This window comes from Rhincodon typus, chromosome 20, assembly GCF_021869965.1.
Source record: "Rhincodon typus isolate 14 chromosome 20, sRhiTyp1.1, whole genome shotgun sequence".
Lineage (NCBI taxonomy): Eukaryota > Metazoa > Chordata > Chondrichthyes > Orectolobiformes > Rhincodontidae > Rhincodon > Rhincodon typus.
Window position 1 is genome coordinate 26,159,454 of NC_063351.1, and position 21,643 is coordinate 26,181,096.

Here is a 21,643-nt window from a genome sequence, read left to right on the forward strand (position 1 = left end):
GCTGTGTTCCTCCAGCTTCACACTATGTTATCCGTATTACAGTCAACCTATTTTTCAGATTGTAGTTACCAGGTATAAGCCTAGCCTTTTAGGCCTTAAGCTTGTTCTTTCTTACTACAGTCTGAAAGCATAAACATAGCTTAAGAATAAGAGGTTCTCCTTTAAGATTGAGCTGAGGATTTTTCTTCTCTCAAAGGGTCAATAGACTGGAATTTTTACTCCCCAGAGTTTGCGGAGGTGGGATTTTTAAGTTTATTCAAAGTTGGTTAAGATATATTTTTGATACATAAATGAATCAAAGGCTATGTGGTGCAGACAGGAAAGTGGAGCAAAGTGGAGCAAATCAGCCATGATCTTTCTGAATGTTGAAGCAGGTTTGAAGAGCGAATCTGGCCTCTTTCTGCTCTTAAGCCTTAACTTTGTAAACAATATGGATCAGTTTCTTTGCATTAATTTAAATAACGTTATTGTGATATTTTTGTTTTCATGATTTATAATGGCCAGCAATTCAATGGTGCCCTTTTGTGATTTGCCCCAGACTCACGTAAGGATCCTATACTCCAGTAAATGAGCCATGGCCAGTGGTGGTGGAACTAATGAATTTTTGGTAGTGATGGAAACAGGCCTAGAATTTCTAATAACACACAAAGGATCTTTCGGGAAGGAGACTTGTGTTTCCTTTAAGTACACATGGGAAAAAACAACAGGAAACCACCTCACACTATCTTCCCCAGTCATGTTGCTTTTTGAATTTGAAAATGGGAAACTCCTAAGATCAATTGAAGAGGAAGGCCTAAGACTGCGATGCATGGAATTTTTGGCGGAGCACCTGCCCTTTGATAGCTCACTGCCACAGTAGGGTATGCATTTTAGAATATGAGCTTTTACTTTCAATTATAAAGAAATTGGATATTTAATTTTAAGGTTATTATTATAAACTCAAGGAAAGAATGGTTATTTTGTCAACAAATTCACAAGAATTCATGAAATGTCTAACAAGGTTGGTTTGGTGTCACAGGCAATTTGATTTCAATTTTGTCAGCCTAATCTTCAGTATCTCTGGAAATTGAGACAACCAATGGATGGGAAGGAAAATGATTTATTTTGGAATCATATAGAAGCAAAGATGACTGCTGTTCATAAGCCCATGATAAGACCACTGTGACAAAATATGATTCCCGTGCCCAATAGTGAGATGTTGTATATTAATAACTTCACTGAATGAAGATTCTACAAACTATCAACTGTATCTATCCATTTTACGATAGATTCTTCCAAAGAGCAATTTGTGGGCAATTTTCTTCAAATTTGGTGTGTTAAAGAGAATAAGCATCATTAACTTGTAGAACTGCTACTTCAGTTGTAAAGAAGCTTCCGCTGTCCGTACATTTCAGTGTTAGAGACGAAGGGAATGAAATTGAGCTTCAGGAGCAGTACAAAGTGGGCAAGACCAGATTGGCAGCCCATTTTATACCTTGCCCACAATCAATCCCATCCTCACAGGTCAGCCAGATGTTAGAATTGGGTTGTTTTAAACACCATACCAGGCAAAAATGACTAACTGTTTGGAGCTGCTCACCCATTGGGAGATACGTTAATACGATTTGTGTGAGAGCTGTTATTTCAAAGCTATGAATGTCATTTTCAGGAATACTGGCTGACAGGCATTCTCTATGTTATTTGTGATTGACAACTGTGTTTGATCTTCCTTTGTTTCATTGAAACTTCAAAGTGCAGATAGCTGCAGTTTTTTAGTGTTACATTTCATCAGGCAGTTAGTTCAGCTACTAAAAACACTCCGCAAATATACACTTTCATGGGCTTTTTTTTTCACATGTGAGCTGCTGGTTTGAGAAGTGTTTTAAAGCCTTCAGATGTTTATATATTGAAATGGATTGAAAGAGCAGTTCAGAAATTAAAATCATTTTACTTGCGTGATTTCCCTTGCTTTCATTTTATTTTACTTCTACTCGATAAACCAAATTCATAGTGTGTAATATGAGATACACAGTCAGAGTGCTATCTGACTTTCATTCCAAAACATCAGGAGCTAACAGGGAATGTGTTGACAGTAACTATCCATATCCTTTCTAGGCACACATTGTAGCTTGATTCATGAATAATATTTCACTTGTTGGGAAGTATGGGATTGCATATTGAAATGGTTCTTTGCAGTAGTAATGAAAAATAAAGTACCTGGAGAGCACCTTGAACATAGCAGTCATGTTAGATGTTCTACGATTAAAATAGAGTAAAGTTACATGGTATGGTCACAGAGCACAGAATTAGCTACCAGTGATTTTGACATTATTGGATGCTGATGGCAGTTTTTAATGAAAAGAAACCTCCATCTGAGGTATGCAATTTGAACTGTATTTGCACAAGTAGTTGTTTGGTAGTACAGGACCTGAGTATTGCTGAAAAAGTGATTTTATTTTTGTCAAAACTTTTAATCATGCACTCGTCAGAACAATTCTCAAATAATACCAATGTAAACGGGTACAATATGCTTATACTATAAGAGAAAACTATACTAGTTGGTTGACAATTGGATTCTGATTGGTCGAGGCACTGCCATGAATGATGACTGACAGTTGACTACCAAGTTTTGTTTACAGTTAAACTAGGGAAGTCAACTCTGATTGGTCACAACATTACCCTGAGGAATGAACCAGAGAATGGCTGTCACCTATTTTGTTCAGGTAAAACAATAAGCTTGCACTTCTCATTCAGTATAGTCCTGTTGCTCCCCTTTTATCCATGTGAATTGTCCTGATGAAGAGAAAAAATCTTCAACAAAATGTGTACATGCCTAGTTGCATCTTATTTGCTTATTCCAAAAAAATCCTAATACGCTCATAATTATGATATCACCAGAATCAGATCTATTTATGCATATTTAGTTGCAACTCAAATTGTCTTACATTTGTGACCTTGCCTGAAGGTAGAGGATGTAACCTTTTCATATAAAGATAGCATAAGCTATTATATACAGGACAATCACTAACTGGTTATAACATGGAGTTCATAAATTTCATTCCCTTCACATACAATTAAAAATGGTCATATGTGATGCAACATTAATCCCAAATACTAACACCTGGCTACACATAATTAAAATATGTTAACTGATTTTAATGTGCTGTGTATTGTGAGCAGCTTGTGGCTGGATTTGTATTAAGTCCATTTGCTTTACAAAGCTTTTATAATGAGATATTGAAAAGGAAAACCTGCTCAGCATATCTTAATATGCAGCAAGGTAACATTGTTAATGGAACAAGGCAACATTTGTGTGTTTTGGATGTCGCTTGAATACCATGTTTGTTTGCATGTAAGAGTTGCGTGATAGTTAAAAGCTGTAATAATACTTTCTACAAAAATGAGTTCAATTAAGCCAGAAAGGTCATAGATTTGATTTCTGTCTTGTGTTACGTTAGTTACTCATACCTGTACAGGTAACATGAGTGCTATTTTGGCCTTAAAGTCCCAATGTTAGGGAAAGAACAGTTAACTGGAATTCTGACTACTTATTATTATCTCCAGTTCTATCCTACATAGGTCACCTGTAGATTTTGGGTGAGGCAGAATTGGGCTCAGAACCTAAGTAACTAATATTTCAATGGTTGGACTTTGAGGTAATGTCATCACATGTTACACTTTTAATGAAAGTAGCCAATTAGAATTGATGGAAAGTGCTATGTAGATGTATTTATTTAAACAAGTTTAGATGTGAGAGAAAATGTAATATTACCTATAATGTCATGTAACAATTGACTCATTAACATAGGCACCATAATCATATTCCAAACACATGAGACTGTTATCGGTCAACACCTTCTTTCACCAGTGACTAACGTCAACAGGAGAAATCTTTGATACAGTGATTTTTTTTTGAAACTAGCAATTTCAGCAATCGAAGCAACATAGTACTTCTTCGTGTAGAGAAGTACATTCAAAGATTAGCAGAGTAGTTGGGAACATGAAATTGAGACAACAATTCAATCTTCTTGAATAGTGGAGCAGTTCTACTTCTAAATCATGTGCTTCTATCCCAAGTGACGTCTGCCACTCCCATTCCCCTGCTTGAATAGGCTCCAAATACTTGGCCATATAATGATACAACAATCAGGCCCATTACGCTTGAGCCACCATTGTTGAAAGGATATCCAATTAGTTCCACTCCCCTGTGCTTTTTCTGTAGCACAATTTCTTTCCTTCTAAGTATTTATCAGATTCCCTTTCGAAATCTTGCTATTCAATTTGTTTCCAGCACGCAATCAGATAGGTCATAACAACTCTTTTTTTTTGAAAAAAGACTCTCCACCTTTCATTCTTTTGCCCATTGCATCTGTGTCCTCTGGTTACCAAACTTCCTGCCTCTGGAAACAATTTCTCCTTAATTACTCTGGTGTTCAAAATCATGAAAGGCTTTGACAATGTCAATTTTTCCCCTAACCAGAGAAGTATGGATGGTTATCTAGTATTAACTACCGATGATTTTGACATTCAAACTGGCATCAGCATTCAGTAATGCAGAGGTACATCCATATGACCTGGCATGTATCATTTTGGAACTCAGTGCTCCAACAACATGCTGTCTTTTCGCAAAATTGAACAGACTTACTAGTTGAAAGGACACTGTGGCAATGCTATTTAAAGGTAGCATTTGCAGGTTGGTTGCAGATCAATTACCTCTGACCATTGTTTCGATTCTACTGGTACTTTCTCTAATTGGTTTAATTGGTAAAGTCGACAGATAATGATGTGCTTTGTCTTGATGAACCTTCTGCTGATGTCAAAGATCCGACTGCTCCCACATACGGGTGCTCTGGTAGGTTTTGCTCTGGAATATAGCATGCTTGGGTAATGAGCAGAGGCCACGTGGAGCAGGTCAAGTGCTGGGGGGAGGGCAAGAAAACAGAGAATGTCTCTCACCAACAAGTCACATCCATTCACCATCAACAGTGTCATCAACAGTGCTATCAAGCAGCACCTGCTCAGAAATAACCTGCTCAGCGCCCGGTTTGGGTTCCACCAGGGCCACTCAGCTCCTGACCTCGCTACAGCCTTGGATCAAACATGGACAAAAGAGCTGAATTCCAGAGGCGAGGAGAGAGTGACAGCCCTTGATCTCAAGGCTGCATTCAACTGGCTGTGATACCAAGGACCCCTGGCAAAACTGGAATCAATGGGTATCGGGGCAAACGCTCCGGTGGTTGGAGTCATACCTGACACATAGGAAGATGGTCGTGGTTGTGGGAGGTCAATCATCTCAGCTCCAGGACATCTCTGCAGGAGTTCCTCAGGGTAGTGTCCTAGGCCCAACCATCTTCAGCTGCTTCATCAGTGACCTTCCCTCCATCATAAGGTCAGAAGTGGGAATGTTCGCCGATGATTGCGCAATGTTCAGCACCATTCACGACTCCTCAGATACTGAAGCAGTTCATGTTCACATGCAACAAGATCTGGACAATATCCAGGCTTGGGCTGACAAGTGACAAGTGACATTCACGCCACACAAATGTCAGGCTATGGTCATCATCAGTAAGAGACAATCTAACCACTGCCCCTTGACATTCAATGTTGTTACCATCACTGAATCCCCCACTGTCAACATCCTGGGGGTTACCATTGACCAGAAACTCAACTGGACTCACCACATTAACACAGTGGCTACAAGAGCAGGCCAGAAGCTAGGAATACTGCAGCGAGTAACTCACCTCCTGACTCCTCAAAACCTGTCCACCATCTACAAGGCACAAGTCAGGAGTGTGATGGAATACTCCCACTTGCCTGGATGAGTGCAGCCTCAACAACACTCAAGAAGCTTGACATCATCCAGGACAAAGCAGCCCGCTTGATTGGCACTACATCCACAAGCATTCGCTCCCTCCACCACCGATGCTCAGTAGCAGCAGTGTGTACTATCTACAAGATGCACTGCAGAAATTCACCAAAGATCCTCAGACAGCACCTTCCAAATCCACGACCACTTCCATCTAGAAGGATAAGGGCAGCAGATATATGGGAACACCATCACCTCCAAGTTCCTCTCCAAGTCACTCACCATCCTGACTTGGAAATATATCACCGTTCCTTCACTGTCGTTGGGTCAAAATCCTGGAATTCCCTCCCTAATAGCATTGTGGGTCAACCCACGGCAGGAGGACTGCAGCGGTTCAAAAAGGCAGCTCACCACCACCTTCTCAAGGGCAACTAGGGATGGGCAAGAAATGCTGGCCAGCCAGTGATGCCCACATCCCACAAAATGAATTTTAAAAAAATTCACGGTGCTCAAGAGCAAATCTCCTAATCTTAACCTCACTGTAGAACATCGCGTGAGATGTCTGCATTCTGGTTAGGATATTGCCACTGAAATATGCCAACTGCATGAATATCTCAAAGGTTTTCGCAATAGTTTTAGCTAGCAGTTTCAAGTGCCTGCTATGCAGTAGCCACACAATTGATGTTCACCATTAACAGGATGTGGCCACTAATCCAGAAAGGTATTCTGCCTATCACACAAATGAATAGTGACATATGAATTTCAGTGCTCGTGTGATGCCATCAAACAGCATATCACTTTAACAAACGAAGTACTGACCTTATTCAACCAGTGTGTACTCGCAAAATGCACAACCGCGTACAAAATTTGATATGATTCTACAATAGGACAATATTTGCTGGGTAATCCTATGTGTTTGAAGAATTACGTTGACAACCAACATAGGATTGTCTGTTGGGCTTGCAGTGCAGAGCACTTGCAAGTACAGGCCAGTATGTATATTAATACTTAGGGCCCTGTATTTACAGACAGAAATAACATGTACAGTATTGTGTGCCTGTTTCAAATCAACAAAATAGGTGACAACTATTTGTTGATGTATTTCTCCATGGCAAAGCCTGGACCCAATCAGAATCAACCTGCTTGGTTTAAATCTTAACTAGTTTTTAAATCTATTTTTCCTAATCAAGTTGTTCAGAGATGTTATTACACACTCTGGAGCAGGTGGGACTTGAACCTGGATCTACTTGGTTTTGGGGTAGGTACTTTACCATTGTGCCACAAGAGGGCCCTTAGTTTAAAATTTAAACAAAGCCTGGCAGTTAACTGTCTATCAGAATTAATGGATGCATTTGCCATGGCAATGCCTCTACCAATCCAATTTCACCTGCTGACCAATCAAAACACTCCTTGCATCCATCACTCATTTTGGTTTTTCCAGTTCAATTGGTATTCTTGCAAATTGTCCTGATGATTGAAGTTGAAAAGGTTTGGCAAAATATGTTTTTCAAACAATTCTCAAGCATTTTAATGGTTTGAAAGTAACAAACAGCTCATGTGATGGATATAGCATATATATGATATTCTTGTTATATTTGATTAGGTTTGTAAGTGACATATTTTATGAACTGTTACAATGATAATCTTGATTCATCCTTTCTCTATGTGATTTTTTTTTGACGATGACACTCATTCCTCCAGAGAGAAACCATTTGAGCTCACCTGCTTGGTGCCTTCCCTAACCATCACTACTTGCTGTTGGAGGCCACATTACAGTATCATTCACATCTAAGAATTTCAATTCAAATAGTTAGATTGAAAACAATTATAGTATTGGTGTGGTTGATCTGTTGTAAGGATCATAAACCTGTACACTTGATATTTGTCCAATATGAGCACAAATGTTGAAGTGGCACTTTGTCACACTGAAAGCTAATATGAAACCAAGGCTTGAAAAGAAAATAAAATCTTGATTTGGCATTGACGCTATTTAGCTGGTAATTAATTGTGGAAAAGAATACAGAAAACAAATGTCAGATGTTTAAACCAATTTATTTTCAGAAAGATTTATGTTGCAACAACAGCTGAAGTAACTTAAAGCAAGCTTCAATTCTTAGTTTTGGAAGGTTGACTCCAAAATATATTGCAAACAGGATATTAAGTACCTTTTGAAATGTTTTATTTACTACTAATGGCAAAAGATTAGTGAAACTAAGAAAGAGACTACAAAGGGAAACCATGAACTTCCGAAAGACCTTTAAGGAACTTGAAAAGATTTTTATGATTAAATGCTATTAGTTTGTTAGAGATACTTGCATAGATAGTCACAGAAAAGGATAGATCTTCCCAGATTTCTTTTCAGTTATCAGTGCCCTGAATTCTGTATTTTTATTGCACTGTAATGTAATAATCATAAGTGAAACCACATTTTTCCTATTGGATAATCCAAGAAGTCATCTATACTTGGCTGAGAATGGCAAAAGGTCAACAGCAGGGTTGCAACCTCATGATCATCCATAACTTACTTGAATTGTTACAATTTTTTCATGTGATTTTGTTATAGCTTTTAATTGCCTGTGAAGTTTTGCAGTAGTTTCTCATTGAAAGAAAATTGTCTAATTCCTCCTGTGATTGATGAGCATTCTACTCCTTCAGGTTTTCTAGCTTTTACCACAAAGAATACCATAAATTGAGTTCAGAGATAGTAAGAACTGCAGATGCTGGAGTCAGAGACAACACCGTATGGAGCTGGAGGAACATAGCAGGCCAGGCAGCATCATAGGAACAGGAAAGTTGACGTTTCGGGTCAGGACCCTTCTTCAGAAATTCTCCATACTGTGTTGTCCATAAATTGAGTTCCACTTGTCACAACAGCCAAATGTGAATGTGTATTCCCTGTCATATATTTATATTATCAAATGTCTTTATGTAGTATAAGAATAAATGGGATTATTTCTAGAGTGCTCTTCACTACCTTTAGAATCGGGTACGTCATTTCATGCGTGGATATTCTACCCTAATAGCTCATTGTAATATCTAACAGAAGAGAAATAGGAGTTATATTTGCATGTTGTTGTAGTCAGTTCAGTAATCAGTAAATTTCAGCCCAACCTACAGGGCTTTCGTTCTCAAAATATGGGCATTTCTGGCAAGATCAGCATTTACTTGGCATGCATAATTACCTGTGAAGAAGTGCCTGTGGGCTTTCCTTAACTGCTGCAATCCATGTGGTGAATTGTGATTTCACACTTCCAAGATAGGGATTTTCAGGATTTTATCCAGTGACAATGAAGAAACAGCAGTATGTATCCAGGTCCAGATGGCATGAAGCATGGAGGAGAAATTGGAGGTTGTGCTGTTCCTATATATTTTGTCTTTCCAGTTGGGAAAAGAATGGCCTTTGTGTGGTGCTGCTGAAAATGTTTCAGGAGTTAGTGCAGCACATTTAATGGACAGTAATCATTGCGATATGGTACACAAGTGGTCAATTTTTTTCAGCTAATCTCTTACATACCAACTAAACAGATTCACTTGATCTTGTTGCTGTTATATTTTTGGAATTTGGTGCAATTGAACCTATTCAGGAAAATGAAGAGTATTCCATCACATGCCTATCATGTGCCTTGTAGATAGCGTAGGGCCTTTTATGGAGATTGAAAATGAGCCACTTGCTGCAGATGATCTCACAGCCATGGCATATATGGTCCAGTTGAGTTCCTTGTCAATAGTGATACCAATGGTGAGGAGCTTGGTAATTTTCATGTGTTTGAATACCTAGATGAAATGGTTAAGCCCTCTCTTGCTAGAAATGAATATTCCTTGGTCCCTGTCTGACAAATGTAATTTGTTGCCTATCATCAAGATTCTGGATGTTGTCCATGTCTAGGTGCGTGTAGATATGGACTGCTTCATTACCTGAGGAATTGTGAATGGAACAGAACATTGCACAATTGTCACCAAAGTGCCCCATGTCTGACTTTATCATGGAAGTAAGGTTATTGTTAAAGTAGCTGAAGCAAGTTGGGTGGAAATGGGTGGGTGGTAGGAATCTCTTTCTAGAATCTCATTGCCTGCAGCAATGTTCTGGGGCTGAGATGATTGACCCCTAATAATTACAATCGTCTTCCTTTGTGTGAAATATGATTTCAGACACTTGTGAGATTTTCCCTTGATCCTCCTTGATCTCAATTTTAATAGGCTTCCTTGAATTATTAATTAAAAGGTATTTTGATCGTAAGATAAAGAAGCAGAATTAAGCCATTTGGCCAATCTGAGTCTGCTTGGCCATTCAATCGAGGCTAATAGGTTTCTTAATCCCATTCTCCTGCCTTCTCTCGGTAACCCTTGATCCACTTACCGATCAAGGGGGGCTTTTGATGCAATAGGCAGTCATTCTAACCTGACCCTTGGACTTTACGTCTTGTGTCTTTGTTTGGATAGGTTTTACAACACAATGGTAATGGCAGAACCAAAGCAAAACAATGTTCATTAGTGAGGAAGTGCCTACTTGATAGTGCTATTGATGACTTCTTTCCATCAGCTGATGACTGGAATTACAGTAACCGGGCAGTGCTTGGCCAGTTTGAATTTGTTTTAATTGCTTTTTGTTTATAGAACATGCCAGTGTAATTATTCACATTGCCAGAAAAATGTTAGGGACCTTAATAAAAAGCCAAGAAGGTTTACATAATTTCTATCTGAAGACGGTTGCAAATGATTCATCATTGTGCAATCTAGTTTCAGGCTACTTTTCTCATAAACATTGTTTCCAGGAATCAATATGTGAGAAGCAATTTTTAGATATCAATATCATTCTTCCGATATTAGTTTGTAAAATAACCTTTTAGTTTTAAATTGCATTTAGAACCAAACCAGAAATGGAAATTAAATCTTTCTAAATGATTGGCTGTTGCACACAGAATTATACCACGATGAACTGGAAAATTAATGGTTGAGAAAATGGTTGGATGATCTAAATTGATTTTGTCAAGTTATTTTGATAGATAATTATTCTAGGTGGGAGCAGCTTTTGAAATTAAGGTCAGAAATTAGGAATGGATATTACACTGTAACATCAAACACTATTTGAGTGTACTTTTGATGGTTTGCAAAATTGCTACCATATGAACTTTCAAATAGGATCCAAGAATTTAAGTTATCCTCAAACATTAAAATAATTGCTAACATAGACTTGGGTAAAACAGGAAGAAAAAGCTGGCACTTATTGATTCATGGGAAGTAGTAGTAGTTGTTGGCAGGTCCAGCATTTATTGTCCATCCCTAGTTGCCCTTCAGAAGGTGTTGGTGAACTGGCGTCTTGAACAACTGCTGTCCATTTAGTGTAGGTAGACCCACAATACTGAAAGGGAGGGAGATTAAAGATTTTGATCCAGCGACACTGAAGGAACCTTGATATATTTCCAAGTCAGGATGGTGAGTGGCTTGGAGGGGAACTTGCAGGTGCTAGTGGTGTTCCTCTGTTTCTGCTGTCCTTTTCCTTCTAGATGCTACTGGTTGTGGGTTGAAAAGATGCTGCTCTTGTAGATTGTATCCTATACAGTGAACTCTGATCTATAGGTTGTGTGATTGTTTAGCTCTGTCAATCAATGGTTGCTTACGTTGTTTGGCATGAAAAAAGTCCTGTCATGTAGCTTCACTAGGTTGATACTTCAGTTTTAAGTATGCCTGGTGCTGTTCCAGACATGCTTTCCTGCACTCTTCATTGAACCAGAGTTGACCCCCAGCTTAATGGTGATTGTTAAGTGGGGAATATGCTGGACCATGATGTTGCAGATTATGCGTACGTTAATGGTTGAAATTGTGTCATCCTTTTATTAATAACTGCCAATAAACATTTCTAACGAGTGGCAGAAACTCCGAGAAAACAGGAGAGAAAAGAGTAAGAAATCCATAAATTTTTCTTGAGCTCCTAATTGCAATTACTACAATTTGGGAATTATATTTATTTTTAATTTTCAATGTGAAATCAGATTACTATATATAAAGAAGACAGGAGACCCTAAATGTAAAGCGTTCCCTCAATTTGTTGCAAACAAGCTGGAAAAATGATACAGTTTTGCAAGAACTCTACATAAACTTGTGAAAGCCCAGTATAAAGGTTTGATTTAAAATTTCTATATTTTCTAGTCTGTGTTCATCCTGTCAGCCAAGGGCATCATTGTCAGTTCAAGGATATCAATTTTACTCTCAATTCTCAGAAAGACGCATTGAGATTATAGCTGCATTCTAAATTTAATACTTGCATAAATGCTGCAATTGAGCCTTGTCTCCATAAAACTGCTCTATGAACATTTCATTGTTACTCTGGCATTACACCAGTGGGCTGAGGGCCTATTATCCAATCTGCTTTTGTGGTGAGTGGATGTGCTGTTGCTTATTGACCCTGCAACGACTCCTGGGATAAATATTGTTAATTTCACTTGCACCACCACCACAAAAGACTGTGGAAAAAGGAACATACTTTTGCAATGAATTCACTTTTTTAGAACTCCAAAGTACAATAGAAAGCAATTTTGTGCAGGTGAATGTCTGGTTTCAGTTAGCGTTCAAATGAATTATAGGAGCAAAGTATCTTTAAGGCAGATCTCAAATGATCATATAAAGTTTATGCAGTTGGGGTCTGGATTATTAAATAGTAATGTATTTCATTTTGTGTAACAATCCATTCTTGTCACTTTTGCAAAAAAACTTGGTGTTCCTAGTTTGTTCAAATGTGTTCTGAGAGAGGCCAGTTCCCCGATGACCTGAAGTTCCCTAGGAATGCCCATTAAAGGCAAGGAACTGGCTATGCAAGTGGTATGCCAATGGGAGTGCTGAAGGCTCTGACATTTGGCAGTCCCACCAGGTGAAGAAGGCACTGACATTGTGGGTCAGAGACATTGAATGCACCTTAAGGTGAGAGCTCTTTGTACACTTCAGTAGAAGATCCGACAAACTCTGGGAGGGGAGGCAATGGCCTAATGGTATTATCGCTGGACTGTTAATCCAGAGACCCAGATAATGTTCTGGATTTGAATCCCGCCACAGCAGATGATGAAATTTGAATTCAATGAAAACCATCTGGAATGAAGAATCTAGTGATAACCAAGAATCTGTTGCCGATTGTTGGGAAAAACCCATCTGGTTCACTAATGTCTTTTAGGAAAGGAAACTGCCATCTTTACCTGGTCTAGTCTACATGTGACCCAAAACCCACAGCTATGTGTTTGACTCCCAACTGCCCTATGAGCAACTGGGATAGGCAATAAATACTGCTAAAAAGCGACACCCTCATCCTGTGAATGAATAAAGGGAAAAAAAAACTGGCCATAATTGCCAGGCTATCATTATGGAGGGGGAATCCTAGATTGCCACTGGAGGCGGCTTTCACTTACCTGTTGGCTCTGACGTCAGCATTGGCCTCTCTCCCAGTAATAAGATCCCAGCAAAGTCCCCAATTTTCCTCTAATTGGGCACTTTTGGCACTGATTAGACATTCTTTATTTTTTGACCGATCCCAGCCTGACCCCAGTCCCTGTCAAAAATGTCCAGAGTTGGAAATGTGTTGGGGAATCTTCCCTGACAACGCATTTCTCAGAAATGCTCCCATTGGTTCCAAAGTCACCTCCACAGCACTAGAAAGATATCACCCTCTCAGAGCAAGAATGTCTAAAATCCTGGAATGTAGCTGCTTCCCTGACTTGGTCATTTTACAGGTTCAACAGTCCTACCCACACTCTGCATAAATTCAGACTCTTTCTTTCATTCGGCATTTATTGACAGCTTTTCAGTTTGGACATATGGCAGCTGGGATTTTTAAAAAAAAAAATTCATTATGGTTATGAGTTCAAAAAACTAACCCTGATCCTGTTCAGAGGTTATTGTTTTATTTGTTTGTTGCATATATTTTAATTTTATCAAGAGAAATAGATATATGCCTAATAATGATTCTCCGCTTCCCAGTGTTAGCTTTCAAAATCCCAGCTGTGTCCAAAGTAATAATCTATCAACAAATGTCAATTGAAAGAGAATCAGCATGTCCTCTAAATTCTCTACCTGAATGCCAGCAACAAGAAGATTCTTTAGAGGCCTTCCTCTTGTGGTATAATCAAATTCTATTCTGATGATTATATAAATCAGGAATGGTGCCCAGAGTTTATAAACTCACTAGACTGAACCTTCAGAGTATCACACCAGGTTTATCATACGAAATAGACTCCTTGCTTTATTTAACAGTTTGAATTGTGCTAAAATAGTTGAGTGGGGTAAGTATAAGTTTACATGCATCTCCCTTGATAACTTTAAAGGCAACTATCAATATATTACATATGTTTAGGTCATCAAAGCTTTTAAGTTTTAAGTATAAATGAGAAAAAATGAGTTTTATACTCTTGAGGTGAATGTGAAATTGATGAATGTACAATGAAATCTAGAGCACAAGATGGGGGAGTTGTACTTGAACCTATTTAGCAAGAATTTCCTACAATGAAGAAACAAAAGTCAAACATCACAAATTAGAAATTTCATAAGTGGAAATAATTCTTAGTGGTAAATAGAAGTATTGGTCATGTGACTGAAACTGACCTCAGAACCTCATTATTCCAAGACAAGCAGATAGAGTGAAAATCCTCCAGCCTTTCAAGGGCAGTTCAGTTATTATTGTTTGGCCACAACCTCATCTGGAAATGCCGAGACCTCTCAAACTCCATTCCCTCTAAGAGGGAACATTATCCAGGCCTGCACCATGTACACCTTGAATGACTCTGTTTGAACATGATTTGCTTCTTGTATTCTGTTAATAATCTAGCTGCCACGCTATGTTCTTCAGAACCCATCTTTAATTGTGTGTCTGTTTGCATGAGGAAATAAGTGTGTTTGTTGCAATTTCATTCTGGGGTATTGTTTGAATAAATGTATGTCTTTTCTGATTTAAATTACTTGAACATCTGTTTCATGTATTTTACTATAAATCACAATACTGGAAAAGGTAAAACACTCTCTGCAACAGACATATTTCTGCAGAAAAGAGGTGAGAAAAGAGGGCAAAAGTCTCTGCACCATATCCTTTTTCCTGTCCATAAAATCCTTCAATATACTTGTCAATTGAGTAATAATTTAAAATATTTTTAAAAGCACCCAGTAAAGTAAACAGCCAGTTATAAGTCCATACTTAACCATATGAGTTAATATGTACAGTAAGAGATGACAATATAGACAATAATTAGAATATATTCTTGAACTGCATTTTCAATTTTCCTATGTTTGGAATAATTTATTAAAATATTATAAACTTTCCATTAAATAAAATTCTTATTGATTTACCTAATTAGTATACACCCTAAATGGGAATTATATTAGATCAATTCTTCTATGTTGCTTGAATGAGCAATGAGAAAAAGCTGCTGACATCAGATACGTACTCACATTGATCTAGACCTCAGGTACAATTGATCTTCCGATAAGCATTTGATCAATACAAATCATTAGTGGAGTAAGTGGGCTTTGCTGTTCTGAAAACAATTAGGCCTGCCATTTTTCATTGTTTATTGCACAGGTGTGAATGATTATTAATGATAGGAAAGTGTCATCAGATTTTGAGAACATAAATCACATGAAATCATTATGCTAAAAATTACTCGTGATTCTTCTGAACTCCCTCACTTTTCAGAATTATGACTTCTTTTTGCAAATTTTGCAAACTTGTAGAAACAAATAAGATCAAGCTACCTAATCTTATTGAAATAGATCATTTGTATCAATGGTTCAGTTGATAAATGCCCTGTCAAAACTACACAAATCTGGAACTCTTAGCTACGATCCCTTCTGTATGCTGAGTTACTCATAGCAGCTTGCTAGAGGGCAATAGGATAACTAATAATGACTTTAGTACACATGAACCAGAGTAGTAACATTTTTGAGATCCCTATTCCTTGTTGCAATTGAATGACCCAATTACAAATTCGTAGCAGACAGATGATGGAAGGAGATACAATCAATTGCAGCTGTAATTCTACCCTCAGTTCGATATCTTATTGAGACTGCTTTTTGGTTAAGGAAGGATGTACTTACCATACAGGGTGTTTATTGAAGGTTCACAGACTGATGCCTGGGAAGGTTGAGTTATCCTATGAGGAGACTAGGCCTATATTCTGAAGAACTTAGAGGAATGAGAAGTGATTTAATTGAAGCATATAAAGTCCTTACAGGGTTTGATGGGATAAGAAGCAGGAAGAATGATTCTCTTCGTTGGGATGTATAGATCCAGAAGTCACAATCTCAGAATAAGAGGTCATTTTGGACTTGGAGGTAGAGGAATGTCTTCACTCAGAGAGTGGTGATAACTTTGGACTTTACTTCAGAGAGCAGTGGAGGCTCCGGCATTGAGCATATTCTATTTCCTATGTTTAGGTACATAGATGAAGATTGGTAAATTGGGAAAAGCACAAACAAGGTTTCTGGTGCCTGTGCGACTACACCAGAAGATAATCCGTGCATGTGGGGAAGTGCTGCATTCTCTATATTTCATGATCTACACAAATATAAACTCTACTGATTCAATTAAGAATGTGGTTCTACAGGATGTACAGAGAAGCTGTATTTCTGACTGTTATCAACAATAGCCACTGTGTTTACGATTGTAACCTCCCATATTGTCCTGGAATTCTTTCCATTCATCACTTCCCATTTCATCCTCCTCCATTGTCTCAATTCAATCTTCACTTCAGAGATTGTTCTCTTTTGGTTCCTCTTCTCCCTGTCTCAATGTTTGTGATGGCTGTTCTTCCCATCCTTAAAAATCTGATCCATACAGAGTCTTCAGTTGCCCTGGCTACATAGCATAATTTCTACCAAAATTTCTCCTTCTTAAACTCACTTTAAAAGTTTCCTCTGAACCTCTTTGAATGCCTTTGTGGTTATCTCTTCTAAGTAGTTTGTTACTATTCAGTGTTCATTATTCTCAACGTGAAAAGAGCTCTAATGAAAGATATTTTTATCATGTAAAGGTCATGCAAATGACATGGCTGTTGAGACACTCCTATAGTTTTCCAGCTGAAGGCAGAAATCAACGTTGGGAATTTCCTGGTCTGTATGGGCCCAGTGACATATATTTAATCGGTGGCGAATTACTGTGCTATCGAAAAATTTGCAGTTGGCATCTGTCCTAATACTTTACCCTTTATTCAGTTGTTTTTCGATATGTTATTCATGAGCAGAATCTGTAAGTGCTGGGGCTGGGATTCACATCTGTCATGTAGACACACTTATGTAAAAGAAATGGCCATTGCATGTATACACGTAGCTGTTTCTTTTGGCTGCCCAGTTCCTTCTGTAGACGAATACCCGTTTTTTAAGCCAATTTTCTTTATTGTAGTATTGGGAGCTTGTTTCTCTTGGGTCGCTGCGCCATCTAGCACAATATCGCGAAAAACACTCCTGATTCAAAGCCTGGGGGCTCGGGTGTGGAAGGGAGGAGTTTTAGTCTGAAAACGAATATTTTTTTTTATAAAACTGGCATTTCACGTTGTTTAGAACGTTCCTATTTTGCACGGCTGGCCGTCCAACAACAACAATTCCCTCTCTTAAGGAAAGGCACAGATTCCCTACTACAGTCCGTCCAGGAAGTGACAAACCTACTTCCCTTTGCAATTTCAGCTGATCAGTAGTTGTGAGTGGACGACTCCACATCAAGAAGAGAGGGGTTTTTAGTGGGAAGTGGAACAGTGGAGGAGAGGTTGGAGTGAAGGAAGACTGCAGGCTGTGTGGACAGGAGATTCCAGAGAACTTGGGTAAGGTACTTGCTGAGTGAGAGGACGAGGCATTGCAGGGAATGGGTTAGGGCAAGTTGACACAGTGGGTCTTTCCCTGTCTTGGTGAGAAGTGGAGGGGCTGTGTGCGGATATTGTTACAATGTGTAGCGTCTAAGCTCTGATATTGAGTTTGTGACAGAGCTGAGGCAGCCCAGGCAGAAGCAGCGTGAACAACAGCTGAAACCTTTCTGCTGGGGTGAACATGTCCTCAGCTTCGCACCACCACCGGGAATTGTAAGGGCAAAAAATAAGACGCTCAAAGGAGCGGAATTTGATTTGAAGAAATAACGTCGGAGTAAAAAAAATGATATATCTTGCGTGTGTGTATATATAGAAAAATGTAAGATCCAGCACGTCGCATCCTCTTCATTCTGAAAGGATGGATGATCCTGTGGGTATTAATTTTCATGTGACTATACAGTAGTTTCATATCCAGCCCGTGCCAAAAGTAATATTTTAAATAAACAAGAACGGGCAAACGCTCATATACATTTTATGATGCCTAAACCTATTGCTCAATAGTTTTAACTTTGATTTTTAATTTATTAAGAAATCATGTGGTGGAGTTTGAAGAAGGAGGAAAGTGCTTTATTTGTTCGGAGGAGACGCTGATTGGTATTTCTAGTGAGAGCTTTAGCTTTTGGAGTCTCTGCTTCTGGCCGATTCCTTTCCAGCTCATTTAGTGCCGTTTGCCAGCGCACTGCTGGGTTGCACATGGCGAGGGCTCGATTCACTAGTCTGCCCTTGAAGGCTGCCATAGGAAGATCGTATTCCCTGCAGCACACCAATGATTTGGGGAAACGCCAGTTATCCCAGGGACTTTTCCTCCGCGTGTTTGTTTCCTCGTTGTCACGATTGTATTAAAGGGAAAGTCCTTCAACTTTTGTTTTGAGGGGTGGGGAACAAGGTTTACAGGCATGATTTCTTACACTCTGCAGCAAAAAAACAACTAATTGTGTAGATCATTACAGAGCCATCTTCGTTTTGGAACAATCCTGTACCAATCAACATTATTTTGCTTTCTAGAAAGAATCAGATGGCAGTTGAAGTAATTTACGCATTTATATTTTACCTCGGTAGCTTTTGCGAGCGTGTAAAATTTTTACCATATTTGCTGATGTTCTGACAGAACTTGTTGATTTTGTTTTGTTAAACAGTTGACTGGGCTTTTTGATGTCGTAAGACAAAGTACAGGTTATGTTCCTTTTTAACTGTGTTGACAAATGAAGGCATGACTTGCTGCCAAGATCAGATGCTGTAGTATATTCCTCCTGTACAGGCTCGTGCTATACAACACGACTGTTCCTAATTGGGAGAATGGAATGCGTAGGGTATTTTGAGGTTTAAGATTGGTGTCACATAGAGAACCCTGTACAGTATACAGTAAGTACATTTGGACGCCTTTATGAAAGCAGTTGGCAACAGTGCATTGTAACTTGTTATTTCTAATACGAGTTGTACTTGTTCCCTTTTGTCCCATACCACTTACAACGCATTGGCTAAAGTCCTATTTCCCCTCTTAGAGTCTCAATAGTTACAATGTCTAACACTTTCCAATGAAAGCATGATATTGTGCCATATTATTTTGACTTTAGTGCTGCACTCGTTTCAATAGGTTTTGAAGAACAATGGAAAAGGATTACAAATGTTTGAAAGGTTTAAATTCTTTTGAGTTGGCAGATACATTGTTTATTGCCCTTTCCAAAGAGGACCACATTGAAAACACTTTTAATAAGTCTAACTTTGCGCTAGTTGATGCAGAGACACTAAGAGATGTATAATTACACAATTAAATTGTAACTCATTATCCAAGATGAATCCTTTACATGCAAATACTTAATTTTTTTAACATTTACACAGAACTGACATATTTCCAGCACATGTTGTGTCTTTCGGATGTGCCAAGAATTTTTACAGAGAATGGATTACTTGTGAAATGTATTCTCTTGTTTTGTGGATAATCAATTTTGGTGATGTTATTTGAAGCAGGAATGTTGGCCTGTAGACTAGATGAACTCCCCCACCTTTTGATTGAAAAAAATTCCATTCAACTTCTCATTCACCAACATGTTCGCATTCCTTCATGGCACTGACATATCAACCTAGATTATATGCTCAAATATTTGCATGGGGCTTGAACCCACAACCTCTGACTCGGGAGCAAGAGAGTTACCAAATGAGTAACCTGATATGTTACTTTATTGTATGGCATCAAGCCTCAGCTAATTTTCAAACAGCAAGAACTTGCATTTATATCCTTCCATAATTAGCCACAATCCATAAGGGACTGTAAACATTTCTCTCTGTTCTTTGCAATTCTGTGTACCATCGTCAATTCGTCCTGCACCAAGTTTCTAATGTTGTCCACCCATCCAGTCCTCTGACTTGACCTGTTCTTTCCTAATCAAATCACCAACAGCAGACTCTTACCCACATTTTCCAGTGGATTTACTTTCTCAATTTTTCGCTACAGCTAAAAGGCAGTGAGATGCTGGGATTCTGACTTACATGTAGTCAAATTCATTTCAATAGCACCTTTTAGCTTAGTAAAATGTTCTGATGTGCTTCAAGAAATAAATTGAAGATGAAACTTTTACATATGTTCATGACCTCAGGATGTCACAAACATCTTCACAAAAAGAGAAACATTCTAGAAGTTTAGTCACAGTTGTAAGATAACTAATTTTCAAATATGGAAATGCTATGAACACCAGTGAGCTAAATTGCCAAATAATTTTTTTTTTCATGTGTGATGTTGTTTAAAGGAAACATATTGATCAAGGCACTGGGAAAATGAATCTAATCTTTTTAATAGAGGCACGGAATCTTTTATGTCTACTGAGAAAGCATAAGGCACCTCATTTAAAGAGGGCACCTCTAAAATTTAATCTCTCTTTGCACAGTGCTGAATATCAGATTATTTTGGAGCAACGAATAATTTTAACCCTGAAAGTCAAGTATTAAGGCAGTGAAAGCAATATTCAAGTCTACATTCTTTTTGCCAAAAGTGATTGTGTCAGGTCAGTTTATGCATAATTAAGAACAATTCGGTGGATTGGGTGATGCATGAAATGAAACAAACTTGAGCACTATCAGAATTTGATCGGTTGACAATATTCATGCCATTTTCTTCTACACATATATTAACTTTTTTGCATAATTTTACATATTTCAGGGGAATTTCCTAATGTTGAAATGTAGCCTTAAGGCTTCTTTTTTGGAGTATTGTGCAGCGTGCATTGAAAGATGAAAATACTTAGAAATTATTCATGTGAAAATAACAAAAAGTAATCATCCCTTGCTCATCAATGCCATTAAACTGAAGGATCACCATATTGGTTGTGTTCTCTTGGAAGGATCTTGGAAGGAGTAAAATAATTAGCTGATGCATTGGGCCAGTTGTCTGTTTTCTTTTAGTTTGCTGATAGAAATTTGGTCAGCTTTTTCACATGTCATTTACTTTACCTTCACTAATGACAGTGTGCAGCCAATCAATTAAATGGGAACAAACTGGCACCAGTTTTGCTAGAGGCAGTACATACCACTGTTGAAGCTGACATTAGATCATATTGTGCTGTCACAGAGAAAAAGTTCAGTACCATGTTTTTGTTCAAAGTAGCCAAAGACTTGGCATGTGCCAGACGGGCTACAACTGAACTATTAATTACCAGCTCAGAATCCCAACTGAAGATTTTCGTCCCTGAACAAAGCAGCAAATGTTTAAAAAATCTTGGATTGTGATTTTAGAATGCACATGGCATACTATCTTTGACAATTGCACATGTGTTACATGCAATGTTTAAGTGCTGATCTGGCAAAGGACAAATTGCTTTCTAATATTAGCAATAAGAGTTCCTCACCCTGATGACTATAAGCTAAGATGATGCCAGATAGAATTCCTGGACCGTGCTGTGATAGTTGATTCCAGCTGGGAAGCAATAAGGCACAAGAATTGTTTGCGGTTCCCCTCAGATAGCAAAAAGAACTTCAATTGGAATGCCCACTCCTGACCGATTAGCTGTAATCCCTATTTGTGGATCTGTATCAGAAA

At 38.4% G+C, this 21,643-nt stretch overlaps 1 protein-coding gene across 7 annotated transcripts in view; it reads left to right on the forward strand.

Annotated features, from left to right (window-relative positions):
- The first annotated feature begins 14,030 nt into the window (after nt 1-14,030).
- Nucleotides 14,031-21,643, forward strand: part of fam53b (family with sequence similarity 53 member B) — a 105,457-nt gene continuing 97,844 nt past the window's right edge. For 2 of the 7 annotated variants that reach the window (XM_048608901.1, XM_048608910.1), the window contains exon 1: nt 17,729-17,983. The gene's annotated coding sequence lies outside the window, so the exon portion shown is untranslated. Of the gene's footprint in view, nt 14,050-16,071; nt 16,091-17,237; nt 17,572-17,715; nt 17,984-20,495; nt 20,613-21,643 lie in introns of those variants that run through there. The other 5 variants (XM_048608908.1, XM_048608909.1, XM_048608902.1 and 2 more) reach the window with 5 other exon arrangements.